Below are 12,424 nucleotides of genomic sequence, written 5' to 3' on the forward strand. Positions count from 1 at the left end.
CATGTACATTATGTATCAGATACTATTTTACATGTTTTTAGCGGAATTTTTAAATGCACATTATCGACTATATTTGGTAGTATGTCGGTTGCTTGCTGTTTTTCTAATTAGTCCCACCTCGCCAATGGAGGAAGGCGGTGGGGAGGGAGCTTTGTATAAGAAGGGGGGGAGGGGGGCGGGAGGAGGCATCTTTGCGCTTGGGGCAATGACGCAGATAGTGAGGTTATACCGAGGCACGTCAATTGCTGGTTGAAAACTATTTCCAAACCCCCTCTTTGGCCCTTCGAGGCCACTGAGAATTTCTGGAAGGGATCCCTCTCCTTCGGGCGAGGGTAAAGCCCTGCAATACATAATAAAAATATTTTGTTTGCCCAATGCACGTAGAATGCTAAATGCTCACTCAAAAAGAAAAAGAATGCTAAGTGCAATTTCAAAGGTTGCCAATCAGTTTCATAATAAAGACTTTGCCAAGGACAATGATTTCATTCGCTTGTCATTTCAAATTACACATTGCGAAGATTTGAAGGGCACATTAAAGAACATTAATTTTGCACCAAAAATTCACATCAAGAAGACATAATGCTTCTCCATAAGAAATTCATACTCAAGCATTCCACGTAAAATTTGATGTCCAAAAAATATAATAGAAAATTTGATGTCCAACAAAGATTTTCATTTTAGAGTCTATTGGGGAATGAGCGCTCTAAAACTCAATTAATGTAGAACGATCACGAGATGCCAAAATTTACTTTGAAACATAATGACATCAAATACTCAAATAGACGGCCATCTGGTGTGCAAGCGACTTCAAAATGTTATCTCCGCAAGGAAAAAAGCCAGGCTCTCTCCCTCCCCGTGCAGGCACGACAAAGGTTTTGGCTCGTGGTGCGCCTGCACCCCAATTAAATCGGAATAAATACTCAAAACTACGCCAGGCAATCTGCTTCGCTGAACTGACAGCAAAACATCCATGTACATTATGTATCAGATACTATTTTACATCTTTTTAGCGGATTTTTTAAATGCGCATTATCGACTATATTTGGTAGTATGTCGGTTGCTTGCTGTTTTTCTAATTAGTTGGTGGGAGGCGGCGGGGAGGGAGCTCTGTATAAGAAGGGGGGAGTGGGGCGGGAGGAGGCATCTTTGCGCTTGGGGCAATGACGCAGCTAGTGAGATTATACCGAGGTGCGTCAATTGCTGGTTGAAAACTATTTCCAAACCCCCTCTATGGCCCTTCGAGGCCACTGAGAATTTCTGGAAGGGATCCCTCTCCTTCGGGTGAGGGTAAAGCCCTGCAATACATAATAAAAATATTTTGTTTACCCAATGCACATAGAATGCTAAATGCTCATTCAAAAAGAAAAAGAATGCTAAGTGCAATTTCAAAGGTTGCCAATGGGTTTGAAAATAAAACTTGGCCAAGGACAATGATTTCATTCGCTTGTCATTTCAAATTACACATTGTGAAGATTTGAAGGGCACATTAAAGAACATTAATTTTGCACCAAAAATTCACATCAAGAAGACATAATGCTTCTCGGTAAGAAATTCATACTCAAGCATCCCAAGCAAAATTTGATGTCCAAAAAATATAATAGAAGATATTATGTGTGCTCCAACAAAGATTTTCATTTTAGAGTCTATTGGGGAATGAGCGCTCTAAAACTCAATTAATGTAGAACGATCACGAGATGCCAAAATTTACTTAGAAACAAAATGACATCAAATACTCAAAACGACATCCATCTGGTGTGCAAGTGACTTCAAAACGTTATCTTCACAAGGAAAAAAGCCAGGCTCTCTCCCTCCCCGTGCAGGCACGACAAAGGTTTTGGCTCGTGGTGCACCGGCACCCCAATTAAATCGGAATAAATACTCAAAACAGCGCCAGGCAATCTCCTTCGTTGAACTAATAGCAAAACATCCATGTACATTATGTATCAGATACTATTTTACATGTTTTTAGCGGAATTGTTTTATGCGCATTATCGACTATATTTAGTAGTATGTCGGTTGCTTGTTGTTTTTCTAATTAGTCCCACCTCGCCAATGGACAGAGGCGTCGGGGAGGGAGCTCTATATAAGAAGGGGAGGGAGGGGGCAGGAGGAGGCAACTTTGCGCTTGGGGCAATGATGCAGCTAGTGAGGTTATACCGAGGCACGTCAATTGCTGGTTGAAAACTATTTCCAAACCCCCTCTTTGGCCCTTCGAGGCCACTGAGAATTTTTGGAAGGGATCCCTCTCCTTCGGGCGAGGGTAAAGCCCTGCAGTACATAATAAAAATATATTTTTTGCCCAATGCACGTAGAAAGCTAAATGCTCACTCAAAAAGAAAAAGAATGCTAATTGCAATTTCAAAGGTTGCCAATCGGTTTCAAAATAAAGACTTGGCCAAGGACAATGATTTCATTCGCTTATCATTTCAAATTACACATTGCAAAGATTTTAAGGGCACATTAAAGAACATTAATTTTGCACCAAAAACTCACATCAAGAAGACATAATTCTTCTCCGTAAGAAATTCATACTCAAGCATTCCACGCAAAATTTGATGTCCAAAAAATATAATAGAAGATATTACGTGTGCTCCAACAAAGATTTTCATTTTAGAGTCTAATGGGGAATGGGTGCTCTAAAACTCAATTAATGTAGAACGATCACGAGATGCCAAAATTTACTTAGAAACATAATGACATCAAATACTCAAAACAACGGCCATCCGGTGTGCAAGCGACTTCAAAACGTTATCTTGACAAGGAAAAAAGCCAGGCTCTCTCCCTCCCCGTGCAGGCACGGCAAAGGTTTTGGCTGGTGGTACACCTGCACCCCAGTTAAACTATAATAAATACTCAAAATAGCGCCAGGCAATCTCCTTTGCTGAACTGATTGCAAAACATCCATGTACATTATGTATAAGATACTATTTTACATGTTTTTAATGGAATTTTTAAATGCTTATTATCGACTATATTTTGTAGTATGTCAGTTGCTTGCTGTTTTTCTAATTAGTCCCACCTCGCCAATGGAGGGTGGCGGCGGGGAGGGAGCTCTGTTTAAGAAGGGGAGGGAGGGGGTGGGAGGAGGCATCTTTGCGCTTCAGGCAATGACGCAACTAGTGAGGTTATACCGAGGCGCATCAATTGCTGGTTGACAACTATTTCCAAACCCCCTCTTTGGCCCTTCGAGGCCACTGAGAATTTCTGGAAGGGATCCCTCTCCTTCGGGCGAGGGTAAAGCCCTGCAGTACATAATAAAAATATTTTGTTTACCCAATGCACGTAGAAAGCTAAATGCTCACTCAAAAAGAAAAAGAATGCTAAGTGCAATTTCAAAGGTTGCCAATCGGTTTCAAAATAAAGACTTGTCCAAGGACAATGATTTCATTCGCTTGTCATTTCATATTACACATTGCGAAGATTCGAAGGGCACATTAAAGAACATTAATTTTGCACCAAAAACTCACATCAAGAAGACATAATGCTTCTCCATAAGAAATTCATACTCAAGCATTCCAGGCAAAATTTGATGTCCAAAAAATATAATAGAAGATATTACATGTGCTCTAACAAAGATTTTCATTTTAGAGTCTAATGGGGAATGAGCGCTCTAAAACTCAATTAATATAGAACGATCACAAGATGCCAAAATTTATTTAGAAACATAATGACATCAAATACTCAAAACGACGGCCATCTGGTGTGCAAGCGACTTCAAAACCTTATCTTCGCAAGGAAAAAAGCCAGGCTCTCTCCCTCCCCGTGTAGGCACGGCAAAGGTTTTGGCTCGTGGTGCACCTGCACTCTAGTTAAACTGGAATAAATACTCAAAACAGCGCCAGGCAATCTCCTTTACTGAACTAATAGCAAAACATCCATGTACATTATGTATAAGATACTATTTTACATGTTTTTAACAGAATTTTTAAATGCTTATTATCGACTATATTTTGTAGTATGTCAGTTGCTTGCTATTTTTCTAATTAGTCCCACCTCGCCAATGGAGGGTGGCGGCGGGGAGGGAGCTCTATATAAGAACGGGAGGGAGGGGGGCGGGAGGAGGCATCTTTGCGCTTGGGGCAATGACGCAGCTAGTGAGGTTATACCGAGGCGCGTCAATTGCTGGTTGAAAACTATTTCCAAACGCCCTCTTTTGCCCTTCGAGGCCACTGAGAATTTCTTGAAGGGATCCCTCTCCTTCGAGCAAGGGTAAAGCCCTGCAGTAAATAATAAAAAAACTTTGTTTGCCCAATGCACGTAGAAAGCTAAATGCTCACTCAAAAAGAAAAAGAATGCTAAGTGCAATTTCAAAGGTTGCCAATCGGTTTCAAAATAAAGACTTGGCCAAGGACAATGATTTCATTCGCTTGTCATTTCAAATTACACATTGCAAAGATTTGAAGGGCACATTAAAGAACATTAATTTTGCACCAAAAATTCACATCAAGAAGACATAATGCTTCTCCAGAAGAAATTCATACTCAAGCATTCCAGGCAAAATTTGATGTCCAAAAAATATAATAGAAGATATTACGTGTGCTCCAACAAAGATTTTCATTTTAGAGTCTATTAGGGAATGGGCGCTCTAAAATTCAAGTAATGTAGAACGATCACGAGATGCCAAAATTTACTTAGAAACATAATGACATCAAATACTCAAAACGACGGCCATCTGGTGTGCAAGCGACTTCAAAATGTTATGTCTGCAAGGAAAAAATCCAGCCTCTCTCCCTCCCCGTGCACGCACGACAAAGGTTTTGGCTCGTGGTGCACCTGCACCCCAGTTAAATCGGAATAAATATTCAAAACAGCGCCAGGCAATCTCCTTCGCTGAACTGATAGCAAAACATCCATGTATATTATGTATCAGATACTATTTTACATGTTTTTAGCAGAATTTTTAAATGCGCATTATCGACTATATTTGGTAGTATGTCGGTTGCTTGCTATATTTCTAATTAGTCCCACCTCGCCAATGGAGGGAGGCGGCGGGGAGGGAGCTTTGCATAAGAACGGGAGGGAGGGAGGCGGGAGGAGGCATCTTTGCGCTTGGGGCAATGATGCAGCTAGTGAGGTTATACTGAGGCGCGTCAATTGCTGGTTGAAAACTATTTCCAAACCCCCTCTTTAGCCCTTTGAGGCCACTGAGAATTTCTGGAAGGGATCCCTCTCCTTCGGGCGAGGGTAAAGCCCTACAGTACATAATAAAAATATTTTGTTTGCGCAATGCACGTAGAATGCTAAATGCTCACTCAAAAAGAAAAAGAATGCTAAGTGCAATTTCAAAGGTTGCCAACCGGTTTCAAAATAAAGACTTGGCCAAGGACAATGATTTCATTCGCTTGTCATTTCAAATTACACATTGCGAAGATTTTAAGGGCACATTAAAGAACATTTATTTTGCATGAAAAATTCACATCAAGAAGACAGAATGCTTCTCCCTAAGAAATTCATACTCAAGCATTCCAGGCAAAATTTGATGTCCAAAAATTATAATAGAAGATATTATATGTGCTCCAACAAAGATTTTCATTTTAGAGTCTATTGGGGAATGAGCACTCTAAAACTAAATTAATGTAGAACGATCACGAAATGCCAAAATATACTTAGAAACATAATGACATCAAATACTCAGAACGACGGCCATCTGGTGTGCAAGCGACTTCAAAACGTTATCTACGCAAGGAAAAAAGCCAGGCTCTCTCCCTCCCCGTGCAGGCACGACAAAGGTTTTGGCTCGTGGTGCAGCCGCACCCCAGTTAAACCGGAATAAATACTCAAACCAGCGCCAGGCAATCTCCTTCGCTGAACTGATAGCAAAACATCCATGTACATTATGTATCAGATACTATTTTACATGTTTTTAGCGGAATTTTTAAATGTGCATTATCGACTATATTTGGTAGTATGTCGGTTGCTTGCTGTTTTTCTAATTAGTCCCACCTCGCCAATGGAGGGAGGCGGCGGGGAGGGAGCTCTGTATAAGAAGGGGAGGGAGGGGTGTGGGAGGAGGCATCTTTGCGCTTGGGGCAATGACGCAGCTACTGAGGTTATACCGAGGCGCATCAATTGCTGGTCGAAAACTATTTCCAAACCTCCTCTTTGGCCCTTCGAGGCCACTGAGAATTTCTGGAAGGGATCCCTCTCCTTCGGGCGAGGGTAAAGCCCTGCAATACATAATAAAAATATTTTATTTGCCCAATGCACGTAGAATGCTAAATGCTCACTCAAAAAGACAAAGAATGCTAAGTGCAATTTCAAATGTTGCCAATCGGTTTCAAAATAAAGACTTGGCCAAGGACAATGATTTCATTCGCTTGTCATTTCATATTACACATTGCGAAGATTTGAAGGGCACATTAAAGAACATTAATTTTGCACCAAAAACTCACATCAAGAAGACATAATGCTTCTCCATAAGAAATTCATACTCAAGCATTCCAGGCAAAATTTGATGTCCAAAAAATATAATAGAAGATATTACATGTGCTCTAACAAAGATTTTCATTTTAGAGTCTAATGGGGAATGAGCGCTCTAAAACTCAATTAATATAGAACGATCACGAGATGCCAAAATTTACTTAGAAACATAATGACATCAAATACTCAAAACGACGACCATCTGGTGTGCAAGCGACTTCAAAACCTTATCTTTGCAAGGAAAAAAGCCAGGCTCTCTCCCTCCCCGTGTAGGCACGGCAAAGGTTTAGGCTCGTGGTGCACCTGCACTCTAGTTAAACTGGAATAAATACTCAAAACAGCGCCAGGCAATCTCCTTTACTGAATTGATAGCAAAACATCCATGTACATTATGTATAAAATACTATTTTACATGTTTTTAACAGAATTTTTAAATGCTTATTATCGACTATATTTTGTCGTATGTCAGTTGCTTTCTGTTTTTCTAATTAGTCCCACCTCGCCAATGGAGGGTGGCGGCGGGGAGGGAGCTCTATATAAGAAGGGGAGGGAGGGGGGCGGGAGGAGGCATCTTTGCGCTTGGGGCAATGACGCAGCTAGTGAGGTTATACCGAGGCGCGTCAATTGCTGGTTGAAAACTATTTCCAAACCCCCTCTTTTGCCCTTCGAGGCCACTGAGAATTTCTGGAAGGGATCCCTCTCCTTCGGGCAAGGGTAAAGCCCTGCAGTAAATAATAAAAAAAACTTTGTTTGCCCAATGCACGTAGAAAGCTAAATGCTCACTCAAAAAGAAAAAGAATGCTAAGTGCAATTTCAAAGGTTGCCAATCGGTTTCAAAATAAAGACTTGGCCAAGGACAATGATTTCATTCGCTTGTCATTTCAAATTACACATTGCGAAGATTTGAAGGGCACATTAAAGAACATTAATTTTGCACCAAAAATTCACATCAAGAAGACATAATGCTTCTCCAGAAGAAATTCATACTCAAGCATTCCAGGCAAAATTTGATGTCCAAAAAATATAATAGAAGATATTACGTGTGCTCCAACAAAGATTTTCATTTTAGAGTCTATTAGGGAATGGGCGCTCTAAACTCAAGTAATGTAGAACGATCACGAGATGCCAAAATTTACTTAGAAACACAATGACATCAAATACTCAAAACGACGGCCATCTGGTGTGCAAGCGACTTCAAAATGTTATGTCTGCAAGGAAAAAAGCCAGCCTCTCTCCCTCCCCGTGCACGCACGACAAAGGTTTTGGCTCGTGGTGCACCTGCACCCCAGTTAAATCGGAATAAATATTCAAAACAGCGCTAGGCAATCTTCTTCGCTGAACTGATAGCAAAACATCCATGTATATTATGTATCAGATACTATTTTACATGTTTTTAGCAGAATTTTTAAATGCGCATTATCGACTATATTTGGTAGTATGTCGGTTTCTTGCTATATTTCTAATTAGTCCCACCTCGCCAATGGAGGGAGGCGGCGGGGAGGGAGCTTTGCATAAGAAGGGGAGGGAGGGAGGCGGGAGGAGGCATCTTTGCGCTTGGGGCAATGACGCAGCTAGTGAGGTTATACCGAGGCGCGTCAATTGCTGGTTGAAAACTATTTCCAAACCCCCTCTTTGGCCCTTTGAGGCCACTGAGACTTTCTGGAAGGGATCCCTCTCCTTCGGGCGAGGGTAAAGCCCTGCAGTACATAATAAAAATATTTTGTTTGCGCAATGCACGTAGAATGCTAAATGCTCACTCAAAAAGAAAAAAGAATGCTAAGTGCAATTTCAAAGGTTGCCAATCGGTTTCAAAATAAAGACTTGGCCAAGGACAATGATTTCATTCGCTTGTCATTTCAAATTACACATTGCGAAGATTTTAAGGGCACATTAAAGAACATTAATTTTGCATGAAAAATTCACATCAAGAAGACACAATGCTTCTCCCTAAGAAATTCATACTCAAGCATTCCAGGCAAAATTTGATGTCCAAAAATTATAATAGAAGATATTATGTGTGCTCCAACAAAGATTTTCATTTTAGAGTCTATTGGGGAATGAGCACTCTAAAACTAAATTAATGTAGAACGATCACGAGATGCCAAAATATACTTAGAAACATAATGACATCAAATACTCAAAACGACGGCCATCTGGTGTGCAAGCGACTTCAAAACGTTATCTACGCAAGGAAAAAAGCCAGGCTCTCTCCCTCCCCGTGCAGGCACGACAAAGGTTTTGGCTCGTGGTGCAGCTGCACCCCAGTTAAACCGGAATAAATACTCAAACCAGCGCCAGGCAATCTCCTTCGCTGAACTGATAGCAAAACATCCATGTACATTATGTATCAGACACTATTTTACATGTTTTTAGCGGAATTTTTAAATGTGCATTATCGACTATATTTGGTAGTATGTCGGTTGCTTGCTGTTTTTCTAATTAGTCCCACCTCGCCAATGGAGGGAGGCGGCGGGGAGGGAGCTCTATATAAGAAGGGGGGGAGGGGTGTGGGAGGAGGCATCTTTGCGCTTGGGGCAATGACGCAGCTAGTGAGGTTATACCGAGGCGCATCAATTGCTGGTCGAAAACTATTTCCAAACCTCTTCTTTGGCCCTTCAAGGCCACTGAGAATTTCTGGAAGGGATCCCTCTCCTTCGGGCGAGGGTAAAGCCATGCAATACATAATAAAAATATTTTATTTGCCCAATGCACGTAGAATGCTAAATGCTCACTCAAAAAGAAAAAGAATGCTAAGTGCAATTTCAAATGTTGCCAATCGGTTTCAAAATAAAGACTTGGCCAAGGACAATGATTTCATTCGCTTGTCATTTCAAATTACACATTGCGAAGATTTGAAGGGCACATTAAAGAACATTAATTTTGCACCAAAAATTCACATCAAGAAGACACAATGCTTCTCCCTAAGAAATTCATACTCAAGCATTCCAGGCAAAATTTGATGTCCAAAAATTATAATATAAGATATTACGTGTGCTCCAACAAATATTTTCATTTTAGATTCTATTGGGGAATGAGCTCTCTAAAAATCAAGTAATGTAGAGCGATCACGAGATGCCAAAAGTTACTTATAAACATAATGACATCAAATACTCAAAACGACGGCCATCTGGTGTGCAAGCGACTTCAAAACGTTATCTCCGTAAGGAAAAAAGCCAGGCTCTCTCCCTCCCCGTGCAGACACGACAAAGGTTTTCGCTCGTGGTGCACCTGCACCCCAGTTAAACCAGAATAAATACTCAAACCAGCGCCAGGCAATCTCCTTCGCTGAACTGATAGCAAAACATTCATGTACATTATGTATCAGATACTATTTTACATGTTTTTAGCAGAATTTTTAAATGCGCATTATCGTCTATATTTGGTAGTATGTCGGTTGCTTGTTGTTTTTCTAATTAGTCCCACCTCGCCAATGGAGGGAGCTCTGTATAAGAAGGGGAGGGAGGGGTGTGGGAGGAGGCATCTTTGCGCTTGGGGCAATGACGCAGCTAGTGAGGTTATACCGAGGCGCATCAATTGCTGGTTAAAAACTATTTCCAAACCCCCTCTTTGGCCCTTCGAGGACACTGAGAATTTCTGGAAGGGATACCTCTCCTTCGGGCGAGGGTAAAGCCATGCAATACATAATAAAAATATTTTATTTGCCCAATGCACGTAGAATGCTAAATGCTCACTCACAAAGAAAAAGAATGCTAAGTGCAATTTCAAAGGTTGCCAATCGGTTTTAAAATAAGTACTTGGCCAAGGACAATGATTTCATTCGCTTGTCATTTCAAATTACACATTGCGAAGATTTGAAGGGCACATTAAAGAACATTACTTTTGCACCAAAAATTCACATTAAGAAGACATAATGCTTCTCCCTAAGAAATTCATACTCAAGCATTCCAGGCAAAATTTGATGTCCAAAAAATATAATAGAAGATATTATGTGTGTCCCAGCAAAGATTTTCATTTTAGAGTCTATTGGGGAATGAGCTCTCTAAAAATCAAGTAATGTAGAACGATCATGAGATGCCAAAATTTACTTAGAAACATAATGACATATCACAACAGCCCCACTGACAAGGTACATCCCTGCAGCAGTCTATTGTTTGATGTGATGATTACAACCACACACAACCTTTTTCTTCTTCACGGAATTATATCTAACCATTTTTGTTACGAGAGATCATATCTAACCATGTAATCATTGAGATCTTGATTTGATCCATTCTTCTCTCACGATACTTAAAAGACATACTTAAAGTGTTATATTTTCATGAACACTTGAAAGGTTCAAGGCTAGCTCAATTAGCGAGAGATGTGAAAATCAATTTTTGTGCAAGAAATCATATGTAACTTTCTGAATCATACTCAAGATTCTTCTTTAACAAAAAGCTCAAAGCATCATATTTTTTGTCAACAACTCGAAGGACCGAGTCTACTTCAATTAGGAGTTGTTGTGTGATTTTTTTTGCTAGGAATCATTTATGCCTTCCTCAATCATACTCGAGATATATGTGGACTTTACTAAGAGTTTTGTTCCTAACTAATTCAACAACACAATCTCTTGACAAGTCTACCAAGTATCACTATTCATAGATGATATCTATTCGTTCTTTTCCTTAACTTCCAAAACGAGCAATCCGATGGCGATGACACGTCAATCACCATAGCTCCTCTCCACGAAAAGTAATTTATACTGTCAACCAGGGTATTGCCTTGAGAACACCATCAGATTTTTCAACCGCAAAAAAAACCCACCAACTTTTATTGAAACATAATAGTTCAACCTTTTGTTATTCATGTGCTCATATGTAAGTTAAATTTGTCCCGTAATTTCGTCTAGAAATTGTTGATGGCAAATGATTGAGTTCAATTATTACAATATGTACTGCAGGAGAATTCGGTGGATGTAGGCAAGACACAGACATCTTGAGATTGACTAGGTCACCACACGTGCCTCGTAGTCAAGGGAAAAGTCCCCTCTCACTGAACAGATATCGCCAAAAAACCTAAAAAAACAGGAAAATACAAGCACTATTGCCAAGTTTGAAACTTCAACCCCGGAGGGTCGGTTCGGCCACAGAGAACCTAAGCATATGAGCTACGCTCAGTTCGCAAATTTAAAAGACACTTAAGATGTCATATTTTATCAAAGACTTCGACGTACCAAGCCTCGCTCAATAGGCAGGAGTTGTGAAAATCATTTATCACCCCGAATAATGACATATGTTGAATTTATACGGTTCCCAACTAATTCAGCAACACAACCCCGTGACAAGTGCACCGAATATGACCATTGACAGATGATATCTAGCCGTCCTTTTCTTTAATACCAAAAACATGCAATTTGATGGCGACTGCATGTCAATCACCATAATAAGCCCCTCTACACGAAAAGTAACTCACTGTCAAGCAGGAATCTCCACCAGCCCATCTCGAACAATGATAATTCCAGTTTTGTTACTCGTATGCTGCCTTTTTATGCCTCTTCACCACTTGTGGTTGGAGTAATGTGCCGCTCTAGTCATGCTTTTGTAGTCATGGTATGGCTGTTTTCATGCTTTATATGCCGCTCCGGGTTGTATCTGCCATATTGGCACTTCCTCTATGAATCCGATACGCCTTTTCATGGTGTATCCTTGAAAAAAATGCTGCCTTTTTATGGAAGATTTTCTTTGTCTCGTATCAAAGTCAAATTTGTCCCACAAATTTGAGTGGAAAATGCTGCGGCACATGATAGAGTTTATCTTTTGAAAATTGTTACATGGAGGTTAAAATGTAAAAATCTCCACATGACGACGATCAACACGGGACCTCAAAATCACGATGGAAGGCGCTTAAAGGCGGAGGACACCGCGTGGGCTTCGTTCTCACGGATCCCACATCGATCGGTCGATCCCCACTGTTTTATAGGCGCAGCTGCTGCCCTCCCAACCGATAGCCAAAGTCCAACGCCTCCCACAATTCGCGCAAAGGCACCCAGGGCCGGACCCCCCCC

General features: G+C 40.7%; 11 pseudogenes; all 11 read left to right on the forward strand.

Annotated features, from left to right (window-relative positions):
* The first annotated feature begins 187 nt into the window (after positions 1-187).
* LOC119342311 lies at positions 188-321 on the forward strand (annotated as a pseudogene).
* An 821-nt stretch (positions 322-1,142) lies between these two features.
* Positions 1,143-1,276, forward strand: LOC119342304 (annotated as a pseudogene).
* Positions 1,277-2,115: 839 nt separating this feature from the next.
* Positions 2,116-2,249, forward strand: LOC119342307 (annotated as a pseudogene).
* An 840-nt stretch (positions 2,250-3,089) lies between these two features.
* LOC119342315 lies at positions 3,090-3,223 on the forward strand (annotated as a pseudogene).
* Positions 3,224-4,064: 841 nt separating this feature from the next.
* Positions 4,065-4,198, forward strand: LOC119342309 (annotated as a pseudogene).
* Positions 4,199-5,039: 841 nt separating this feature from the next.
* LOC119342305 lies at positions 5,040-5,173 on the forward strand (annotated as a pseudogene).
* Positions 5,174-6,014: 841 nt separating this feature from the next.
* On the forward strand, positions 6,015-6,148 carry LOC119342314 (annotated as a pseudogene).
* Positions 6,149-6,989: 841 nt separating this feature from the next.
* On the forward strand, positions 6,990-7,123 carry LOC119342298 (annotated as a pseudogene).
* An 841-nt stretch (positions 7,124-7,964) lies between these two features.
* Positions 7,965-8,098, forward strand: LOC119342300 (annotated as a pseudogene).
* Positions 8,099-8,939: 841 nt separating this feature from the next.
* LOC119342310 lies at positions 8,940-9,073 on the forward strand (annotated as a pseudogene).
* Positions 9,074-9,899: 826 nt separating this feature from the next.
* LOC119342313 lies at positions 9,900-10,033 on the forward strand (annotated as a pseudogene).
* The last annotated feature ends 2,391 nt before the right edge of the window (positions 10,034-12,424 follow it).

The sequence above is a fragment of the Triticum dicoccoides genome, chromosome 7B, assembly GCF_002162155.2.
Source record: "Triticum dicoccoides isolate Atlit2015 ecotype Zavitan chromosome 7B, WEW_v2.0, whole genome shotgun sequence".
In the NCBI taxonomy this organism is placed as follows: domain Eukaryota; kingdom Viridiplantae; phylum Streptophyta; class Magnoliopsida; order Poales; family Poaceae; genus Triticum; species Triticum dicoccoides.